The 22,443-nt window shown below is 46.4% G+C and overlaps 1 protein-coding gene across 2 annotated transcripts in view; it reads right to left on the reverse strand.

Moving 5' to 3' along the window:
- LOC142772017 (uncharacterized) overlaps window positions 1-22,443 on the reverse strand; it is a 90,661-nt gene that overhangs the window by 55,056 nt on the left and 13,162 nt on the right. For both annotated transcript variants that reach the window (XR_012886238.1, XR_012886239.1), the window contains exons 2-3: window positions 12,704-12,840; window positions 8,854-9,067 (exon numbers count right to left, since the gene is read on the reverse strand). The gene's annotated coding sequence lies outside the window, so the exon portion shown is untranslated. The remainder of the gene's footprint in view (window positions 1-8,853; window positions 9,068-12,703; window positions 12,841-22,443) is intronic.

Consider the following 22,443-nt stretch of genomic DNA (forward strand, 5'->3'; position numbering starts at 1 on the left):
GAAACGGAAGGGTTAGCCATCGGGCAATTCTACAAACCGTACCTTGAGGCGTACAGTCAGGCGAAATTGGCGAGAGAGAAGTAGAGGAAAGGGACGCGCGTCCCTAAGAAGGAAGGCGCGGTTGAAAAGAACAGATCTGCGTCGACAACAATGTCGACAAGTTCCTAAAAGAACGGGTGCTAGTGCTAAATTCAGGGTGGAACCAAACACCATAAGACAATGGCGGTTATTTCCCCCGCACTTCTGGAATCTTCGGTGTTACGAAGAAAGCTGGCCGAAATCACGAGTGAGGCGAGATAGTAAAGTTGGACTAAAAGCTCGGGCTCATTATGATCTCTGGCGATCGCGAAAGCGGCATAGAACACGACCCCCACGTGCCAGACTCAAAGCATGAAGGTCAGCTGCAAGCTTTCCACAGAATGTGACCCAGCGTTTCTAGAAACGAGCTCTTTTGAATATACCTCCAGTTTTGAACCTTTGAAGTAATGCTTTCTTTTGCAAGTAAGGTTTGAGCACAAAACAAAAGCTGGTTTCAAAGGGTTCATGCTAAACGCGGAATTCTGTACACTTACAATCAAACGTGCGTTTAGAAGATATCTTAAGGCACGGAGGCGTATGTTTAGTCGCGAAATATTACAACACTCTATAATTCTGAGTAGAGTACAGCTAACACGCCCAAAGAACCTAGTGCGTTCTGTTTAGGGTGCGGGCATGATAAGTTAACAATAACCAAACAAGACTATTACACAAGGTTTACTTCCGTCACTTTGGTTTTTATAGAATGCTTAAGTATCGTGTGATACTTTAGGCGGAGCGTTCCGCGTTTTCGAAAGTCGAGGTAGGAGTGACAATTTTGACAGTTGTAAGGTGCTGCCAAATTTAGGGTGAAATATTTGAGTCTGTCAGAGTGTGTTCTACTAGAGACGTGAAGAACGGTAATGTTTGAGCTTGGGTTACAGCGTGCGCAAAAGCTGGCACGAAGGCTTAATTTTTCATCTTGTGTAAACGGAGCTCATGCGAGAATTCTTCGTTTTGAGCTTTTCGTTGTTTTGCAAGTGTCCTGTTTAGGTTGTGGAAAAGCCTAGTGAAGGCAGCTCGAAAACTACTGGATTACCAAGTAAGGTATGTAGAGGTGGAGCATTGTCCTCTCTCTGGGCTACTGCCTTTGTTCTCTAAGAATGGCCGCCTGCTGCGTTGAAGCCTCGTTTTGCAACAGTATACGTTTGACATACGTTTCAAAGAAAGGGATACCCCATGGCAACGCTGAGTATTTAAGTAGCTGTGCCCGACGCGAACGGCATTCTCGAGAGTTCTGAAATATTTTTTTCGTGACCTAGATGAGGACCATTGGTTAGGTTTTGTTGTTGTTTTGTTGCGTTTTAGAGTTCGTTCAACTCGTGGTGAGTACATTGAAGACACCACTATTCAGGGTTTCAGGTTGCGTGTGCTTCCGGTACTGTTATTCTGTTTCACTCAAACGTAGGAGAGGAATTCAGAATAACTAGTGTACTTCTTTTAATTAGTTGTAAAAGGGTAAATATGCCTGGTGGGGTTTGACGGAATTGTCTGGCGCTCACTAGGTGAGTGGTTGTGTTTCATAGGCGTATGTGATGTCTGTTGAGTCAAAATGAAGCAGGTGGTCACTACTTAATCCAGAACAGTCTTCACCAGACTAGACGTCAGTGCTGATCTCTCAGAACTGTGGCTTTAAACCTCAGCCCATCGAGATCGTCACCCCACCGCGCGAGAGACTGTTATGACCGTCATTATTATTGAAGTTTTTTGGCCTTTGTGAACGGGATGAAAATATTTCGATGCATTCCAAGCAAGGGTGTGCCATCAAGACCGGTTAATTTCCTCTCGGCAAAACCTGAACGAGAGGTTTGGGACTGGTTCGCGCAAAGAAAACGCACGGGCCCAGAGAGGCCATTGTGAGATCGACTCAAGAAAAGCCACGTGTTTGCTGCTAGCAAGGTTTTCAATGCAGACAAGGAGGCAGCTGGGCCGTTTTCGATGTCACCGAGGGTCTGGAAATCTCGAAACCAGCATGGTATTTGCAGTTCAGGCTGAAAGCTAAAACCAAACTGGTTGTGGCTGCATCTTCTGAGGAGAGGCGGAGCCCCGGATATGTGCAGCTGAGCCACAGATTCTAGCAAACAACCAGGAATGGAATGTGGGGTTGAAGGAAAGGGAAGGGCACAAGCTGCTGTAGCCTTTGCGGGAGCCCGCCTCGACGACGAGGGATTAGTCGACCACTCCTCCTTCCGCCTTTCTCCATAGGATCAGCTAAATGGGGTGGCATATTTTGACGATATGCTGGTACACCACTACATTGTCCTACCCAAACACAGTCAGGCAAGTTTGACACGTGTACTGGCAGCCGGGTTTTCGAACCTCACCCAACTACCAGGGGAGTCTTGGAAACCAAGGTCAGCTAAGATCATCGGACGTGCGCGAAACTTGGTGACGTGTGCGAAACGTCGGTGCAGTGCGTTTGTGACCATGTTTGGACATCATGTAGACTGTGCCCTCTCCACATGCATAGTGTGGTGTCCTTCCCCTCCTTCGTGGGTGGAGCACCTAGACAATGGAGCGCCCTATTGGCTGAAGTGGCGCACAATGCACCGAGGGTTGGCAACACGGCGCTATATAAGCGGAAGACTTTTTGTGTATTTTAAGTTCTACAGTTCAAAGGCTCTCATGTACAGTTTGGACTTCTCGTTCTCATTTCGAATTCTCAATTACTAACCACGTAAATAAATTGTCGTTTTTACGAGCGCCTCATCTGGCTTGTTCGACGATGAATCCTAGGATGGGGGCCCGCTACCAAACTAAGATCCGTGGGACCCAGAGTCGCAACAAGGGCTATCGTAGCATTTTCGACTTTGCCAGCAACTCTTTATGCCAAACAACTAATGTCACCCATCGCATAAATACTGGCCATGCAACTCTCATTCACCGACGCCCCTACTCTGTCTCTGCGGCAGAGCGTGCAATATTACAACATGAAGTTGGCAAAATGCTTGCGAAAAACATTATCAAGCCTTCATGCAGCCTCTGGGCTTCTCCAGTCGTGCTTGTTAAAAAGAAGGATGGAACATGGCGCTTTTGTGTCGGTTACCTTCACCTCAACAAAATTACAGAAAAGACGTTTATCCTTTACCTCGCATCGGTGATGCCCTCGACTGCCTGTGTGGTGCTCCTTATTTTTCAACTATTGACCTTCGGTAAGCTACTGGCAGATAGCCGTCGACCAGATAAACCGCGAGAAGACCGCATTCATCACTACTGATGGCCTTTATCAGTTTAAGGTGATGCCCTTTGGTCCCTGCAATGCGACAGCCACATTTGGAGGAATGATGAACTCATTGCTCCAAGGGTTGAATTGGTCCACCTTGACGATGTTATTGTCTTTCCACCCACATCTCATTCGCATCTCCATCGTTGTCAGCTATTCTGGACGTTTTTCGTCGAGCCAGACTCTAGCCTAACGCCTCCAAGTGTCACTTTTCTCGTCGTAGAATTTCCGTGCTTGGTAACCTTGTCGATGCCCAAGGCGTGCTTTCAGACCCAGAGAAACTTCGCGCAGTCACGAACTTTCTCGTTCCGAGGACCACAAAAGATGTCCGCAGTTTTGTAGGGTTGTGCTCATATATCAGACGCTTTGTTAAGGACTTTGCGACTATTTCACGCCCCCTAACAGACCTCTTGAAGAAAGACGCCTCGTTTATCTGGGGTCAGGACCAAGCGTCATCGTTTAGCCAACTTACGACACTGCTTACAACGCCACCAATCTTGGCTCACTTTGATCCATTAGCCCCATCCGAGGTTCACATGGACGCCAGTGGACACGGCATAGAAGCGGTGCTACTACAGCAACAACGGGGACACGACCGTGTTATAGCATACGCAAGTCGGCTGCTATCTCCAGCCGCGCGCAACTATGCTATCAAGGAGCGCAAGCGCCTCGGCCTTGTATGGGTAGTCGCCAAGTTTCGTTCATACCTGTACGGGTACTTATTCCGTGTTGCACGATCATCAAGTGCTCTGTTGGATAGCCTCCCTGAAGTACCTCACAGGACGTCTCACTTGTTGAGCCCTACGCCTTCGAGGATACACGTTCTCTAACAACAGGGCGATTACAACAGGATGCGGATTGTTTAACCCGCTACCCTGTGTATGAAGCAACCGATACTTACGCTATCAAGGACGTTTTTTTCCGTGTCGCAGCTGTTGAACATTGGCGAAGAGAAACGTCAGGATGCTCCTTTACGAGCCATCATTGACAAACTGGAGTCAACGCCTCGCGACCCAGCCATACGAATGTTTTTAGTGAAAGACGGGATCCTATATCGCCGTAACCTGGATTCTTTCGGATCAGACTTCATTCCTGTCATCCCTGCGCTTCTGCGTGCCACTGTCCTGCATCAACTTTATGACGCTCCTATGACGGGCCATTTGGGCGTTTCTCGCACGTACGATTGGGTACGACGTCGTTTTTTTTTGGCCTGGACTTGCCCGCTTTGTTCGACGCTATGTCGCCGCTTGTGAGCCCTGTCAGCGTCGCAAAACGCCGTCTGCCCTCCCGGCCGGCTACCTTAAGCCGATCGACGTTCCCACTGAACCTTTCTTTCGAGTTTTTCTCGATCTGTTGGGCCCTTTTCCACTCTCCACAGCCGGAAATAAATGGATTGCTGTTGCCACAGACTAAGCGACGCGGTACGCAATCACGCGAGCACTCCCGACCAGTTGCGCTACCGACGTTGTGGACTTTCTGCTGTACGACATAATATTAGGGCACTGTGCTCCCCGCCAACATCTCACTGACCGTGGCCACACGTTCTTATCAGCTGTAGTTCATGAAGTCGTGAGGTCTTGCCATACCAAGCAGATATTTATTACTTCGTACCATCAGTCAAATGGCCTCATGAAGCGCCTCAACAGGACACTAACCGTATGTGACGAAGTGAGTTTTCGTTTAATTCTGGACTGGCACCATCTGGCTCGTCGAGTTCTGTGCGTTGTAAATAGATTATAAAGAAGTTACTCATAACAATATTATAACTTCATGGCGTTAGTGGCTTTAACAGCTCATCGGCGGAGTGAATGATGATGAGTGGAGCGGAGCGGAGCGTTCGTCCGTACATCCGTGCGTCCTACCATCCACATGTCTGTCAATTTGCTAACGCATACATCCGTCCATGCGTTTCTTCGTCTGTCCATGCGTCCCTCCATGTCTCTTTCAAAGCATGCTTCTATTCGTCCGTGCGTCAATTCCTCCGCGCTTTCATGCTTCCGTCCGTGCATGCGTGTGTTCGTGCTTCCCTACATCCTTCTGTCAGTCCGTGCCTCTGTCCGCCCGTACTTCTATCCATCCATTTATGTGTCTATCCGTCTGTCTGTCCGTTCGTCCGTGCTATTATTAATCCATGCCACAGTCCGTGTATGAGTCCGTCCATCTGTTCGTTCGTTTGTCCTGTCGTCGGTCAGTTTGTTCTTGCTTCCATTCATGCGTCCTTACCTCTGCCCGTCTGTTCATTCTGACGCACAGACGCATGGACAAATAGACAAAGCCACGGACAAATGCGCGGACCCTCTACAGACGGATTGACTTACAGAAGCACGAGTGGACTGACGGACGCATAGACGGACTGAAGCGTGGTCGGATGTGACAGATGAACGGACATACGGCAGCACAAATGGACGCTTCGCCCCAGTCATCATCATTCAGTTCGTGGATATGCTGTGATTTTTTTTCTTTTAGGAGCGAAGCTCCTTAAGGCGTGGGCTGTGCGTCCCCTGCATGTAGCCACCTCTCGTTCAGTTTCAAGTATTACGCCAGCCACCGCCCGATCTAAAGCGTACAGCCATATCTATTCATCCATCCGTCCATCCGTCCGTCCATCCATCCATCCATCCATCCATCCATCCGTCCGTCCGTCCATCCATCCATCCGTCCATCCGTCCGTCCGTCCATCCATCCGTCCATCCGTCCGTCCGTCCGTCCGTCCGTCCGTCCGTCCGTCCGTCCATCCATCCATCCATCCATCCGTCTATCCGTACATCCGTCCATCCGTCCGTCCGTCCGTTCGTCCGTCCAAAAGATGCAAGATGTTATAAACTAGACGGCGGTATGTGTAGTTGATCATGAAAGATGCGAGGTGTTATAAAATAGGAATGATGCCGCATATGGCGCGTGTCATCATTCGATATAGTGCGGCGACGTACGCTAGGGGGAGCGTTGCAATAAAATCGAGCGGGCAAAATGTACGGAGGATTCATGGTTTACTAGGTTTACCTCCGGAGCTTCGCCCACTCATCATCATTCACTTCGTGGATATGGCGGCATTTTTTTTATTATGGGTGGGGGGAAGTAAAAATTACATTTTTTGTATGTAGGTCACTGTGTTTACAGCTGCACATGACTAGATCAGGCGAACTGAAAAAGGGCTTAAAGTTTAGACTCTTCCCCACACCCTCACCAACCTTTCAAAGGCGCATACCCCCTGTAACAGTTGACAAACTTAACGACAGCACCAGGGCAGTGACAACCATGTGTCGTAAGCATTTTTAATTAAAACCACTCATACACTTGAATCTTTACTGCCATAGGGCTTGCGTCGAGGTCAGTCACCAAAACATTTTAACTGAAATTATGAAAATATTTTTTGCTATGGTACGATATATTCTACAGGAAAGTTTATAAGTGTCATGAATTTTTCCTCAATGTGCTCTTCAGCCGTGGTACTTTATAACTGAATATATCAAGACAAACTCTAGCCTCCTCTTGTTTCCCCAATGCCATCTGACTTTAAGTTCTGAATGCAACAACACATATATTTACGTAGAGAATTAAATAGTTTTCACTGTTCTTATAAGTACACGGTGGCCTACCGAAATAATTATGATGCTAACAAAATTGCAGATTCCACTAGCTGCGCACAGCTAAAAAATCACTTTAGCTGAAGGTCAATGCACTTATTACGGTAGCCACACACTGAATTGCTTACGGAGTTATACCGGCATTTCACGACTTCGGCATGAGAGACGACGCAAGAACCCAAAGGCTTGCGCATGAAGATCATCACTGCATAGCTAATCAAACTTTATACTTTCTATAGCTTCGATGCTAGCAGCACGGTGAGAACACAAGTAAAAAAATTAGCTTTATGTACATCAATACTCAACCAGTGCTACCATGATTGCCTGTTTTCATTCGAGAAATCCAAAGCCACTCGCTGCGCCTGCAACTTATGGTGTCAAATTTAGGCACGCATTGAAGTAGGTGCGACAGACCTACAGCAGTAGGTTGTACATGGCATACTGCTGTAGGTTGAGAGTGACAGACTCGCTTGCTTGACTCCGTGATGAACGGTTGTGCCTCCGCGAACTGGAGCGCCATTGTAGCTCTCACCAATGGGCCCTCTGTTCAAAATCTCCTGACGCCATGAAGCTCTCGCTGAGTGGTGCCTCATCCTGGGACTTTTTCGATGGCCTTGCAATCCTCTTCTTTATTGTTTTGCTTTCAGTTTGAGCTTTAGTTTCTTTTCAACATGATAATAGAGCGTACAGTAGTGTTGTGGGCAGTTGGAAAAAAAACCCTAAAATGGGCTTGAAAGCGTTCACTGACAATTTAAAGACAGTAGTACGTAGGACAAAAGAAAATATAATAATCAAAATTTGCAGAATACAGTGTTTTTACACAGGTGAAAATATAATCATCATAATGGAAGTGTTGAATGAAGGCAACCGCCCAAATATGTAATATAAGCTAAGTTTAACGAGCGAAAGTCTGCCGTAAAAATAGTCTCTGAAAAAAAAACAAGAGACGAGCAACAAAGAAGATTTGAAGCTCGAAAAGTGAAAGTCAATTGGCCCCACACGCTAGAATTATTATTTCTTTAGGATACGTGGTAACTGTATGCACAATCTTTCTTTCCCATAAGTAGTTCTGCAATGCGAACTTTCCCGCATTTTCCGAATTCTAGTGGCACGTAATGTGTACGCTAAGTGACAAGTAGGCCATTCTTTTAAGGGCTGGTAATTTTTCCACTTCTGATTCATAGCGTTTAATGAGGATACGCTCATATATGTTTGGCTGGGAGACCAAACGCAACTCGCGGGAAAGTGGTTCTGAATGACTTCCGTGTGAAGCATTCGCAATTGTTCAAAAGGGTTTTTTTGTATGATCATTTTTTCCTATGTTAGAAGTAGTTACAGTAGAAGTAGTCGTAGCACTTGCTAGCAGTAACATAAAACTGAGAAAAATAAACAGTTTTAAATGAAAAGCTTCACAGTCATGGGTAAGAAATAACGCACCTTACACAGTACACAATCGGCTCGAGCTAAACTGATTGCCGTTGCTTTTACGTGACGAACCCATCACATGCACTGTTAATAAAAAACACCGAAACGCCAAACTTGAAGTACTGAACAATATGTTATTCCTGAAGCGTCGGGACAACTTCTGTAAGAAATATTTCTTTCTTGGGACGACAAAGAAACTTTGGTTTGGACGACGACTTTGGTTGTAGTACCAATTTTTACAAGGGAATCGGTAGCATACGAGGCCGATAATTTTTTAGTAGATTGCTTCTTTTTAGAAGTGCATCACTTGCTCTCTTGGTGTAATGATACGGTGCTGTCATCAGCTTGAATGACACAGTCAACAAAATTTTCTATGTTTATGAGGTCATTTTTATATAAGCAAAACAAGAATGACTGCAGGATGCTACGTTGTGGCACTCCTCAGTTTAGTGGTTTCCAGTATGAACAATGGTTGTTTACTGTCACTTTCCACTGACGGCAAACAGATAAGAGCGCAGTAAATCTAGGAATACACTGACACTGTACCTTTTAATCCCTTTTTATCCAATTCCGCCGTGAGATACTTCGGAGGTGTCGCATTTGGCGGCAGACAGTTTCGGGGCTCCCTTGTTATCTTTTCTCCCATTTTAAAAGGACCTCCTCCTTCATTACAGCACCTCGATTAGTGACTCGATCCTAAAGACAGCACATGATTGGTCTGGATGCATGTAAACCATATTTTCAACGTTTATGAACGCATCTGAAAAACAAGTAAACATACAAAGCAGATCCTTAACGATTGTAACAGTAAAGTGCTACATATTCATTTACTGCAGAAATGAGATGATACTTTACCCTCTCCTTAGATCGGTTTCTAGGCTATTACTACGGCAAAGATAGGTGGATTTGAGATTCTTTCGAGTGCGAGCATTAACTACGCTAGTACAAAATCGCAACTAGGATATTCGGCTCTTATGAACTACAAGGCTGCAGGGTTGAGTGGGAAGGCTCAGCATAGATGCTGAGGTGTTAACACTTTTATTATATTTGATTTCACATCGTAAAAAATAGTGCTTTGGGTACGCCTTCCATTCACAAATGATGTCAATGCACCGTACAGGCATTTGCTCATGTGTTCCTGACTTTGGAGGGGGGAAAATGCGATTGTTCTGAGAGGCGGGCACCCACAAAATCATTTTCAAAGCATTCATATTACCGGCATAATGGCTATAAATAAAACAAAACGTAACAAGAACACCACACTAACTTAACGAGGTCTTTTTATTACCATACCAGTATGTGCATGCTCGCATGCGAAGGCGATGTCTTGCGCTGAGAAATTTCGCCTCATCATCAGCCAGTATTGACTAGCTCCTATTTACATTATCTGCTTACAATAAAAATCTGCAGTAACAGAGGTTGATAGAGTTCGTGAGGATTGTTTTTCAGTACTTTATTGATAGCGCATCTGAGCAAAGCTGGTGCAAAACTGCGAAATTAATGCCAACTATATTAGTTGAAAGACTCAATACTTTCAGTTGTAATATGCCATTTCACAGGTGTGACAAGCAATTCTTTGTTGACAAATGGCGCACTTTGGCTCAGGGGGTGTACGTACTGCCTTTTCTATAATGAGGACAAAAACCTTCATGCCGGGGTCCACTAAGACGTCGTTGAGGTACTTCTACCAGAGAACTAATGTCGAGGCAGTGCACATGGTCGAAAAAAAATACAGTTCTGTCTGCGGGAGTTGAATCTAAGACCATTCGGTCTACGACAACAAATACCCGGCACGCTATCACTGCAACACAATATTTATCTTTTATCATTTGTAGTTCCGTTTTTTAACAGTATTAGGCGAGCATCTACCGAATTCAAAGAGTAATTCTATCTGCAAAGAAGAACACTTCCTCCACCACACAAAGTGCTCACAGGACCATCGGCGTTGACACTTAGGATTCAACAAATTAGTTCTCATCCAAATCTCGCTTTCTTAGAATGTCAATTCTCCGATGACTTCAGTCTGCAGTGCTCTCACTGCGGGATAACGTGTCCAAGATTTGGCGACCCCCTCGTTACGTGGAGATAAGGACATCACAGAGCTCAGAGCGCGCAGATCAGCTTTAAGTGATCTCGGTCACACGAAAATGATGAGGTATGCCGTGGCACATTTAGATCACTCGCCAATAGTCCCGGTCAGTGGCTGGCCACTGTGGCGCTTGATGGGTCAGAGAGATAGTGCGTAGTGCACCACAGAAGGACCATTGTCTCCTATATAGTGCACCCGAAGGCGGGAGTACATAAATTGCCACGAGCGAAAAGTCCACGGAACGAACACAAGAATGAACCCGGCAAGCATCCTGCCAAATGCAGCACGCCATGGCTAATGGTCCCAGACGATTGTCGATGGTCAGCTTGAGGTGCTACACATTCGTTTGTCAAGAGTTTTCCGTACCATCAAGGTGAAGGCCCCAGAATACGCGGAGGGTTTTAGCACGACGGGGAACTCCATGGCGCTCGGTTTTAAAGAAGATAGTCTTTTTGGGGGACATTCGATGAAAAAATTTTGGCCTGTCTGTCTGTACATTTATCTGTTTGTCCATCCTAACGATACCTCAAACGGCACCAAACAGCCTACCCCATTCGCAGCGCCAACCAATATTGCTCAAGGTTCAGCGTTTATAATTGTGCAACTGTCATTTAAAAAACCTAATATTGCGCCATTTCTGAGGTGCCATACCAACACTTCGAATTTTCGTATGCCTACCTTTATACTAGAAGAGGCACACACAAGTAACTCTAAGGAATGAAGCGTTTATCGCACTGCGTTGACAGTGCAACGAGATGCCCAAAAAGGTGTTTTCAACGCTTTGCTACGACGTCACGGTGGTGGCACCTGCCCGTCGCTTTGCGTTCTGCACCTTATCACCTCCGAGACGGCCGCGCATCTTTCTTCGCAAGCTGCATGCCTTCGTTTTCGAAGATAACTGCCAGATGACGCTTGTGTGTAACGTGCCTCGATGCGCTAGTTCGCCTCCACTACACGCGCGAGGCACTCTAACGCAGCGCCTCCAGAATATTTGTTGTGGAAGTTGTGACGCCGATGTCACTAACTGGTTTCATCGTACTCTGCGAGACCTTGTATATCCGCCCGTAGACCTCCGCGCAAAGCACCTCCGCGTAAAGCCGAGCACGTGAAGGGCTATGTCATCCGAGTATAACTGACGCACTGGGACGATTGTCGTTTCAGGGAGGCATTTCACAAGTGTTGCAAGCATCAAGTAAAAAAAATGGCTGAAACCACTGCCCTATCGGTCGCCACTGTGGGCAAGACGTGGTGGACTGGTCGCCCCTCCAATGAGCACGGCAAGCGTCCAGTCTGCAAGGATGGCCAGAATATAATTGAGAAGCCTGTCCTCAACGCCAAGAAAGAGCACTGCACTGGTGATGGAGGCGCGGGACAGTTAGCCAAAGCAGACTAAACAGCAAGAAGCTAACCATCTCATTTTCGTGAAGAGCCTGTTCAATTGGGCTGACGATGGCTGTAAGACAATCGTTCGTTACACTACAGGGTCGAAAACCACACTGCCTGTGTAAAACGACATTACGTGCACCCGCAAACCAGTGCAATTGATTAACGTCCATTCACTTCATTATTTTCTCCGCAAATGAGATGAGGAAACTGAGTTGACATGATTTCATCACACGCGGTGACCTGCCTCACTTGAGGAATTGGATGACATGGGCCATGAGTCAGGAAAGAATTCATTAGCGAAAGCCCGGTTATAGGCCTCCAGAAGTTGGGGCGCTTAAATATGTTGAAATTTCGCAAGATAAGGTGGGTTATTCTGTTTGGTTCAGGAGAGCTGCCTTTTCACTTTCGCAGAAGAACATGCTCGAAGTCGAAGAAAGCTGAATTCTCCTAGCAGACCAAGCGGACACGTGTCTCGGAGGGAGGGCGGTGCAGTGTAGCTGGTGGCACGTGCAATAACGGCACCCGGCGCGGTGGGAGCAGCAAGCATGAAGGAGGAGGCAATTAGGGCAGAGAGGTCGATATCCGAATACCGTGCCCCTCTGGCGTGGCCACCAAAGTGAAGCGTGGAGTGTTGCTGTGATGAATCGCATGCATTTTGCGCAGGCCACGGTGATATCGGTTCGCATGGGTATGAGCAGATGCTCTTCTTAGCAAATAAAGCCGCAGAGTTTGCGATCTGAAGGTGACAAAAATACGTTCACGCTCAGTGAGTGCATACTTAATGATACCTTTTTCCATCACACTCATGCGTCGCTTGCGACGGTTATCAAATATTCCCCGCAATCGAACATCAAGCCATCCAATGAAAAAAAAAGAATCACTTAGATAAAACTACGCTGGATTCCGAAAACAAGGACTTACCTTCTGTTGCTAATGTACAAGGATCTTTTGAAAGTAATTGACAAATTATATATTTCTTCAAGCTCAACGACTTCACATCTGACAAATCCTCTGTTGGTTGTTTTGTACGTCCATATTCGCTCAGACGTGTTGACAAACTGAAATGACCACAATGTGAGTCTTTGAACATGAGCAATGAAAACGTTCAGTCGTATTAGCTAGAATTCACGACATTAGGCAAGGCTCCTTTGCCTTAAAGCTGCAGGTGCAAAATGTTTTTACTTTTTCTGTTTTTAAATAGAGCCATTCATGAATTTTGACTCAAGTATTTAATATGTAGTAGAGCATGTTGGCATTGATGGCTTGACACCGTACGAAGGGGCGCCGTGAATTAAGGTTCAGTGCTGTCTGCTGTTAGGATGAGCACGCCTCAGCATGGCTGCATGCTCCGCAGTGCCAGCGCATGCGCCATGGTGGCACAATAAAGTGTTGGGACGAGCCCATATTGAATTATTGATAACGTGAAGACCACATTGCCTTTCTGGCGTAATTTCAAAATTACGTCGCACAATGGCGAGCAATTGGTGTCAGAACAGAATGGTATTAAAGAAGTCATCATCTTTGATCACGTCATTCAATAAATCACGTGGTACATCGCTTAGGTATCACTGTATGTCGCTAGGGCTCACCTCTCTCAGTGCGTCTGCGGGTCTCACTAAACTTCACACTCTTTTTAGTCATAAAGCAGTAATAATGAGTATATAAGCCTCATGCAAAAAAGCTTTACATCTGCTGCAAAACGCAGCATATAGAAAAAAACACCTGAAAAGTTGCCCGAACATGCGGACCATACCGGCCCTTTATCTTTCTAACTATCGCTTTGTTCTATGTTGCCTCTTTAGCCATGTTTACATAATGGTTGTAAAGCACAAAAATCATAATTCTGTGTACTGTAATGATATAAGATCTTCTAATCTAGGACGCTGTTTCCTTGTCCCTTTTCACACTTTATCACTTTATAACAAAAGTGAAGCAATACCTCAGTGTCGTATAGACACAGGCTACTTTTCGTCTTAACGTACTTCGCGGCTGTTTCACGAACGTGCGGGGCTGCACAGAAGCGCTTTCCTTGGCTTTTCACTTGCACCTTGAGAAACATGAAAGAACACTGCGCAAGCATGCCATAAAATTGGTTAACCAGCTAAATTTGAAACGCGCTGCCCAGGTGTTGAACTGAGGGTCCAACCAGACGTGACAATGAAGCCTTGAAAAATTATTGGCTAGACTTATTTTGTAGTGCACTAAGGGACGAGGACTTAGAAGAAAGAACGTGCAGAACACGGATGCTGACTCGCAACTTTCTCAAGTTTTGATTTTCATATAGGCTGCATTACCATGCTTCTCAATGACCTCAGACATATTACAAGTGCGAATGCACTTTATAAGTGACCCTGAATCCACCGTCCACGGTGCGCCTCCTCATCTCCCCCATATAGCAACGGCGCGAGGAGCGGAGAGGGGCGTCTGTAGCAACGGCGCAGCGACGTCACACACCACGTGATCGCGCGCGCGGCCACACAGCCATGACTTGCTCGAGATCGGCAAGTCATCATAGTTATGGATTCATCGCAGGCATCAACCTCGACTGCGATACCCCCAACAGCGAGTGCAACGCAATCGAATGCGAGCATTGCACGCGACGCTGAAGATGTCGCGCCGGTTGAATACAAGGCAGCGCGGCAAAGGGCCCGTGATGCCGAGCGCAAGCGGGCGAAGCGGGCCGCAGACATAAACATCATTATAGTGCGAATTTACTCTCACATATACGCGTAAACTCACCAAGATTTTCCGAGAGGGTCTAATGGTTCCTGGGAATCGCAATGTGATCACACGGGGGAGTTTACGTTAACTCACTGGCGAATGCCAGCGGATTTTAACTTTACTCCCCCTCATAGCAACACTCCGTGCATTCGCACTTAACCATGTTCACCCTCGAGGAAACGCTTGGGAGTTTTTTAAGGCTAGGTGATCATTGGTACACAGTTGCTGCCGAAACACGGTCTCTCGGGCCTGTTTTTTCTTCCTGACGTCATCATCGCTTCTGCGAATGCGAACTCTTTCACGTTTCAAAAGTTGGCGCTGTTCTAGAGTTTTCCGCGGCATACCCATGTGGAAAGTTTGAAGAAAAATTCAAGTACACGTCGCAACAACGACATAACTGATACGGTGAGAACAAGGTAACTGATAGCACAGTGAATCGGGATAGCTTGTCACACCAATGGCGAACGGGTTTACGCCATCAGCGTCACAAGTTGGGTCCACATTGAGCGCCCGAGGACCCTTTCAGGCAGAATAAGGTGTAATCAGCCGCAAGTCCTAACCACTCAGGAGTGATGCCCAGACCCTGCGATTGCCGCAAGGTTGTGAGCGACGTGTCTAAATCTTCCGAACCATCGCAGGTTATGTATAGCCACAATGCGTATTGCTTAGGACGCTTCCACAACTAGAATGGAGGACATTGTTGATCGATATGCGGGGTTTAACACCCAAAAACCACCATAGGTATATGAGCGATGCCGTAGTGGTAGTTTCCGGAAATTTCGACCACCTGGGGCTTTTTAACGTGCACCCAATTCTAAGCAAATGGGCCTACAACATTCTTACCTGCATTGAAAATGCATCCACTACAGCCGGGATTTAATGCCGCCTTCTGCGGCTCAGCAGCCGAGTACCTTCGCGACTGGACCACCACGGCCGGGCATGGAAACAATGTTGTAGAGACCCATATTTATTTTACAAGCATAACTGTACGTACTGCAAGCACTTTTAGCGTCTATCTGCGTATCTATATATTCGTTTATCCGCTGAGCCGCCTACGTCGCTGTTCAACTCAAGATCACCCCTTAAGATGGGGTACGGAAAAAGAAGTACTCCAATGTAAAATGGTTTCACGAATGCGATGCGCCGATTATGACAGCAATAATTTCACAATCTTGTCGCATAAGTCATTAAATTCTTTCCAAAGAACAGTAGCACATGAAAGGGGGGCGGGTATGTGCCACTGGTACGCGGCTATGTGCCTTAAGTGACGGAAATTTCACATCTACTCAGGAATGGCGAGAATACACTTGGGCTATTTTACGGTTCAGCGTTAAGAAAAAGCTGTTATTGGCAACGTTGACAGAACGAATGCAATGAATCAATATCAGTGTCCCAGCTGAAATTGAACCTAAGCCTCCTGCGTGGCAATCAAGTTTTGTTCAACAGAGCTACGCCAGGTCTCGGAAATACTTAGCAAAGAGACCATAACCTTCCTGAATCATCAATTCTGTTGCAGTACGCGCTATCAAACCTTATAAACGATACATATGCACTCCTAATATACAGCCGTCATGCCAGGTTAGTGTCAAATGCAGTTAGGTGCCATCCGCTGAGGTTGATTTATGTACCAATGTTGAGGGATACCATTCTCGTCAGGTCCAGCGCCAACACCAGCGCTTGATATCAGCTTACCGCTTCTGGTGTTGTAATATCCACCTTGCCGTAGGCATCGGCACGCAACTGCAAACAGCTGCCAATTTAAAACATATGTGGCTGTTTCACGTACATGTGTGCATAGATTTGTGCATATATTTAGTGCCACTTCATATAGTCTCATTCACATTTGCGAAGCATCCGCACGCTTCGTTAAACGTTGATTCGCAAGGTATGTGCAATCTGCCGAACTTTAATTACGAGCGTTTGTGTTCGAAAAAAATACACTATCTATCTATCTATCTATCTATCTATCTATCTATCTATCTATCTATCTATCTATCTATCTATCTATCTATCTATCTATCTATCTATCTATCTATCTATCTATCTATCTATCTATCTATCTATCTATCTGCTCATTCCACTGTGGTGCATTGCTGGTCTCGTCATTTGGTTCATATTGGTGTCGACATTGCCAAAAATATTTCACATTATTGATTAAAAGGCATGCATGTCATCTTCAATTCAAACAGGCTACTCAACAATTGACCACATTCATACTATCAATTAGGTAATAGAGAAATGCTCAGAGTATAACCAACCACTATACATAGCCTTCATAGATTACGAGAAGGCGTTTGACTCAGTAGAAATATCAGCCGTCATGCAGACACTGCGGAATCAGGGCGTAGATGAAGTATATATAAACATTCTGGAAGAAATCTACAGGGGATCAACTGCTACCATAGTGCTTCATAAAGAAAGCAACAGAATACCAATCAAGAAGGGTGTAAGGCAGGGGGACACAATCTCCCCAACGCTATTTACCGCATGCTTACAGGAGGTTTTCAGAAGCCTAGAATGGGAACAGTTAGGGATAAGAGTTAATGGAGAATACCTTAGTAACCTGCGCTTCGCCGATGACATTGCATTGCTGAGTAACTCAGGGGACAAATTGCAACTCTTGATTACGGAGTTAGACAAGGAGAGCAGAAAGGTGGGTCTTAAAATTAATCTGCAGGAAACGAAAGTAATGTACAACAACCTCGGAATGGAGCAGCTCTTCGAGATAGGTAATAGTGCACTTGAAGTTGTAAAAGACTATGTCTACTTAGGGCAGGTAATAACCGCTGAGCCTAACCACGAGATTGAAGTAACTAGAAGAATAAGAATGGGGTGGAGCACCATCGGCAAGCACTCTCAAATTATGACAGGTAGATTGCCACTGTCCCTCAAGAGGAAGGTATATAACAGCTGTATCTTGCCGGTAGTTAGCTACGGAGCAGAAACCTGGAAACTTACAAAGAGGGTTCAGCTTAAATTGAGGACGACACAGCGAGCAATGGAAAGAAAAATGGTAGGTGTGACCTAAAGAGACAAGAAGAGAGCAGAGTGGATTAGGGGACAAACGGGGGTTAAGGATATCATAGTTGAAATAAAGAAGAAGAAATGGACATGGGCCGGGCATGTAGCACGTAGACAGGATAACCGCTGGTCATTAAGGGTAACTAACTGGATTCCCAGAGAAGGGAAGCGGGTTAGGGGGAGACAGAATGTTAGGTGGGCAGATGAGATAAAGAAGTTTGCGAGTATAAATTGGCAGCAGCAAGCACAGGACCGGGTTAACTGGCGGAACATTGGAGAGGCCTTTGTCCTGCAGTGGACGTAGTCAGGCTGATGATGATGATGATGTCATCTTCATAATGATATAATTAAGGAAATGTCCTAGCACAACAAGGAATGTTCCTTTACCTGCGACGTAACATAAATTGTGACATAACGCACGTGGTTGGCTAACATAAATGACTGGTTCCAGTAATGTTCGTGACATGGTAATCAATCCTATCATGGCATGAATGCCAAAAAGATTACACCATTTCCCGCTAAAGCAAACCATGTATCGACGCAAAGCAGCGGATGCTAGCGCTTACACTGGCGGGGGCGTTGACGGTGCCGCTAGTTTGCGGCTTTGTGCATGAGTTAAACCTGAAGAACCGAAAAGCACGCAGTGGTGGGCCAGTGTTTTGTACTGGAACATGCCGATGCTGCTACTGGGCAATGAGAGACATAAGACTTCAATTGGGCACGGAGACCCACAGTGCTCGTTTAGTTAACGCCACAACTGCGAATTCTTATTCTGCAACAACGCACAAGAGAAAGTGCCCACTGGCACTGCTTCGGAGGTCAACATCCAGTGCCTTTTTATACGGGGCTAGTGAATAGTTGGGCAGCACGAGAAATCGGTTTTTTTCAATGAAAAAAAAACCCCGCTAGCAGACGCTGCTTGCGTCTGCGTTGCGAGGTGAGACGGGGGAGAGTGGGAGACCATAGTGATTGGAAGGGGAAAGGCACGCGCATTAAAGATGGTAACGCCGCAAACCGGATTGAGCTATAGACCAAAGGAGGTTATGCTAAAGCTTACCTATATGGCTCGAACATAACATGCTTCGCATCTAAAAGCCATTCGGCAGATCCCATGGAAATGGATGTCATGAGACGAAGGCCGAAGGAAGGTGACTGTAGTGTGTAGATGTACAACTGTAGTGTATAGATCTCTAACTGTTCGAAGAGGCATATTGCTACGACTATGGTTGACGGATGTTTATTAATATCGCGAGGTTTTTAGTTACGTAACGACGACGTCAGTAGACTGCGCCAGCCCAAGTCTACTTCTTTTTGCTCGGCTCTTACCGACATCATTCCGCGCTTCTAGACGTAGCCAGCTGGGCAAGTCCGACTCACTGTGAATGCGTCAGGTGAAACTGCTTGAGGGCGGCAAAATTTAGCCAGTGCATCTAGTATGCACGACCGGTTAGATTAGGTTAGGCTAGAATAGGTTACGGTGCTCTTCAAATGAAGCTGACATCAAGCGTGTGACCACGTACGTTAAATCGCTCTAGTGATCGAAAATATCGAACAGACCCCTGTACTGAAGTAACAACTTTTCGAATAACTTACGCTAGCGTTGTGGAGTCCACAGCTACACAACGTCTGATTTGCTGTACTAGACAGACTGATGCCGGTAGTCATAAGGTTCCTTTGATTAATGCTAAGGTGTCACAGTACGAAGACGAGCAATTCACCAGGCTTCTTCGGCACCGGGATTCACCGGGATTCTCGTTATGAAAGTTAAACGTTATCATCTTGCCCTTGCAGCTTAGCGGTGGACAAGCATAAGCGATATGAAATAGACTGTTACCTTTGGAGTATTGTATGCATAAGTGGTTAGGGGCAGAGTGGCATCCTAGGTTTTATGGTCGGAAGATACAAGTGTTACCAGCACATTAGAGTGCGGTTCGTGCATTCTAAGAACCCATTTGTCTCAAGGTGAGGAGGTGTTGGATTACTGTGGAATGCGAATTGCATAGACCAACCTTCTACAGCGTCCAAAAGAGCCAGGTGACCATAGTCACTAATCACATCCGGCACACACTCTTGCAAAAAATTATTCAATTGAAACAAAAACCTCACAGCACACGCAGTTCATGAAGATTGTACGGCCATCACGTCAACACGCACTGCCACCCTTCGATCGTCGTTAGATGCTCGTGGAAGGGGGTCCAAAAGATCGGTTACTATTTGTCCAAACTGTAGACATGGTGGTGTGTATGTCGTAGCATATACCTTATGATATGCCTAGCATAAGGTATATGCATAGCATAAGGTATATAAGGTATATGTATAGGTATATGATTAGAGGTGCTACTCAAGAAGTGACCTATCATATTCGACATACTTCAGAATATTGTCAACATCAAGTGGAATTGGAACGGCTCAGAGCGATCCGTCGTCGCGCAGAAAGAAGGTATAGGCGCACTAAGTCCATTCACGACTTGAGGGAGGCAAGGCGTCTACAGAAAAAAATTCAGCGGCGAATCATTTCACTTCGATCCTTTCGCTGTAAACATCTGTGCGAATCTTTGGATCCACACAAGCCTTTGACACAGACATAGAGGATCGTCCGTGGCCTACGAACATCGCCACATCAACATCGCGCCTTCAAGTGTCTTTCTCTTCACCAAGGCCGCACCGAAATTGAAGTAGCACAAGATTTCTGCATGAAAGTTGCCGGTCATGCGTCCGCGTGCACCACGCGCCACCTAGAAAACGCTCCAGTTTCCAGAGATTCAAGAATGGACACCTTTTTCTCTCTAGAGGAACTACAAGCGGCCTTGACGGCATGCAAACGATCTTCATCGCCTGGTCCGGACGGGATCACGTACATGGCTCTTAGCAACCTCGGAGAATCAGCTCGACGGGCCCTTCTATCAGTGTACAACGACTCGTGGAGCAGTGGATTTATCCCTCATTCATGGAAATCCAGCCGCCTCGTCCCTGTGCTTAAACCAGGTAAATCTCCTCTGCACTTGACCTCTTATCGCCCCATCGCGCTTACCAGCTGTTTCGGGAAAGTGATGGAGAGGATAATTTTGACTCGCCTAGAGCGGTACTTGGAGCACCACGAGGTATACCCTCATGCTATCACGGGATTTCGGCGTGGACGGTCCACAATTGATAACGTTATAGACCTGGTCTCATCTGTTGAGCATCGCATCAAAAAAGACTGAAACGTTTATCTGCGGCGTTGTTCTTGGACGTGAAAGGTGCATACGATAACGTATCACATGAAGCCATTCTGGATGTCATGGAAAATGTTGGATTAGGGAGTCGGGTTTACCAATGAATCCACAGCTATCTGAAAGGCAGAACTTTCTTTGTACAGACGGAGAATGGCACAACAACGCACCATTGCAACAGTCGTGGTGTGCTGCAAAGCGGTGTTCTTAGCCCCACACATTTCAATCTAGCGCTACTCCGCCTGGTCGACGCACTTGCAGAATCTGTCCATGTATCAATATATGCAGATGACATCTGCATCTGGGCTTCAGGCGTAACACGCCTTCGTTTGCGTGTCCGGCTTCAGAGAGCAGCTACAATAGCGACAAAGTACCTGGAAGAACGGGGATTAGAGCTGTCGTCAGAGAAATGCTCGCTTGTAGCATTCACGCATAAGGCTATGAGCCCATATGTTATTAAAATCAACGGACACACGATCAACTACGTGAAGACGCACCGATTCCTCGGCGTCATAGTTGATCGCGACCTCTCCTGGAGCCCTCACATCGCCCACATGAAAACTAAACTCACCATGATCACCCACGTACTGAGCTTTCTTGCTGGAAAAACGTGGGGTGCATCGGTACAAGCAATGCTCCAACTCTACACTGTTCTGTTCCTCGGTTATATGCGATACAGCTTACGCGTGCTTTGCGGGATCCGAAGAACAAACTTGCGCGTCCTCCAGTCGATCCAAGCCCAAGCCCTGAGAATATGTCTTGGTCTCCCGAGATGCACGTCTACAGCAGCGACAGTCATCATTGCACGTGATTATCCAGTCAACGCATACATCCGCGTAGACGCTTTGAGAATGCACATAAGACATTTCGGTCGGCTTCCATCTCATCACCTTGCCTCACTTCGAACTTCCAGGCCCCACTCAGCGTTCATCGCAACTGTAGCTCAGCATTGCGCAGTGCTTCCATTGCACTTCACGCATGAAGCACAGCCGCCGATACCATTATGGTGCCTACACCCACTCAAAGCCCTTCTTACAATTCCTGGCATCCAAAATAAAAAAAAGTCGTCGCATCTAGCCCTGAAACAGGCCACATTACTTTTCCTGCAAGAGAAGCACAATGGACGCCTTCACATTTACACGGATGGCTCAGTGTCTTCAGTAAGCTCTACAGGGGCGGTGGTTATTCCCGCGAGGCACAACACAATTACATTCATGACATCGCATTTTACGTCGTCGACAGCTGCAGAACTTGCGGCCATACGTGCAGCTCTGGAGTTTATAGTGAAAGAACCTTCGGGAACTTGGTCTATCTTCTCGGACTCGAAGGCATCTCTTCAACGTTTTATGTCACCCTTTCGCCATGGACCTGATGAACAGTTAGTAGCTGAAATAAGACTTCTTCATCACCAAGCAATCGAAAAACAGCACAGCATAGCGTACCAGTGGATACCAGGTCATTGCGGTATATATGGCAATGACCGCGCAAATGAGGCCGCTAGATCTGCACACGATGGTACCCAATACACAGCCATCCCGTTCTCAAGAACCAACGCAGCTACAAGACTTCGTTCACTTGCACGTGACCTCACACTGGTACAGTGGAACACAACAGACTTCACAAACGCGCGCCTGCATAACTTGGATCCCAATCTGCAGCTTCGTCTTCCCCCAAGGATATCTCGAGCTGAGGAGACTATTCTATGCC

This window comes from Rhipicephalus microplus, chromosome 9 (assembly GCF_043290135.1).
Source record: "Rhipicephalus microplus isolate Deutch F79 chromosome 9, USDA_Rmic, whole genome shotgun sequence".
Lineage (NCBI taxonomy): Eukaryota > Metazoa > Arthropoda > Arachnida > Ixodida > Ixodidae > Rhipicephalus > Rhipicephalus microplus.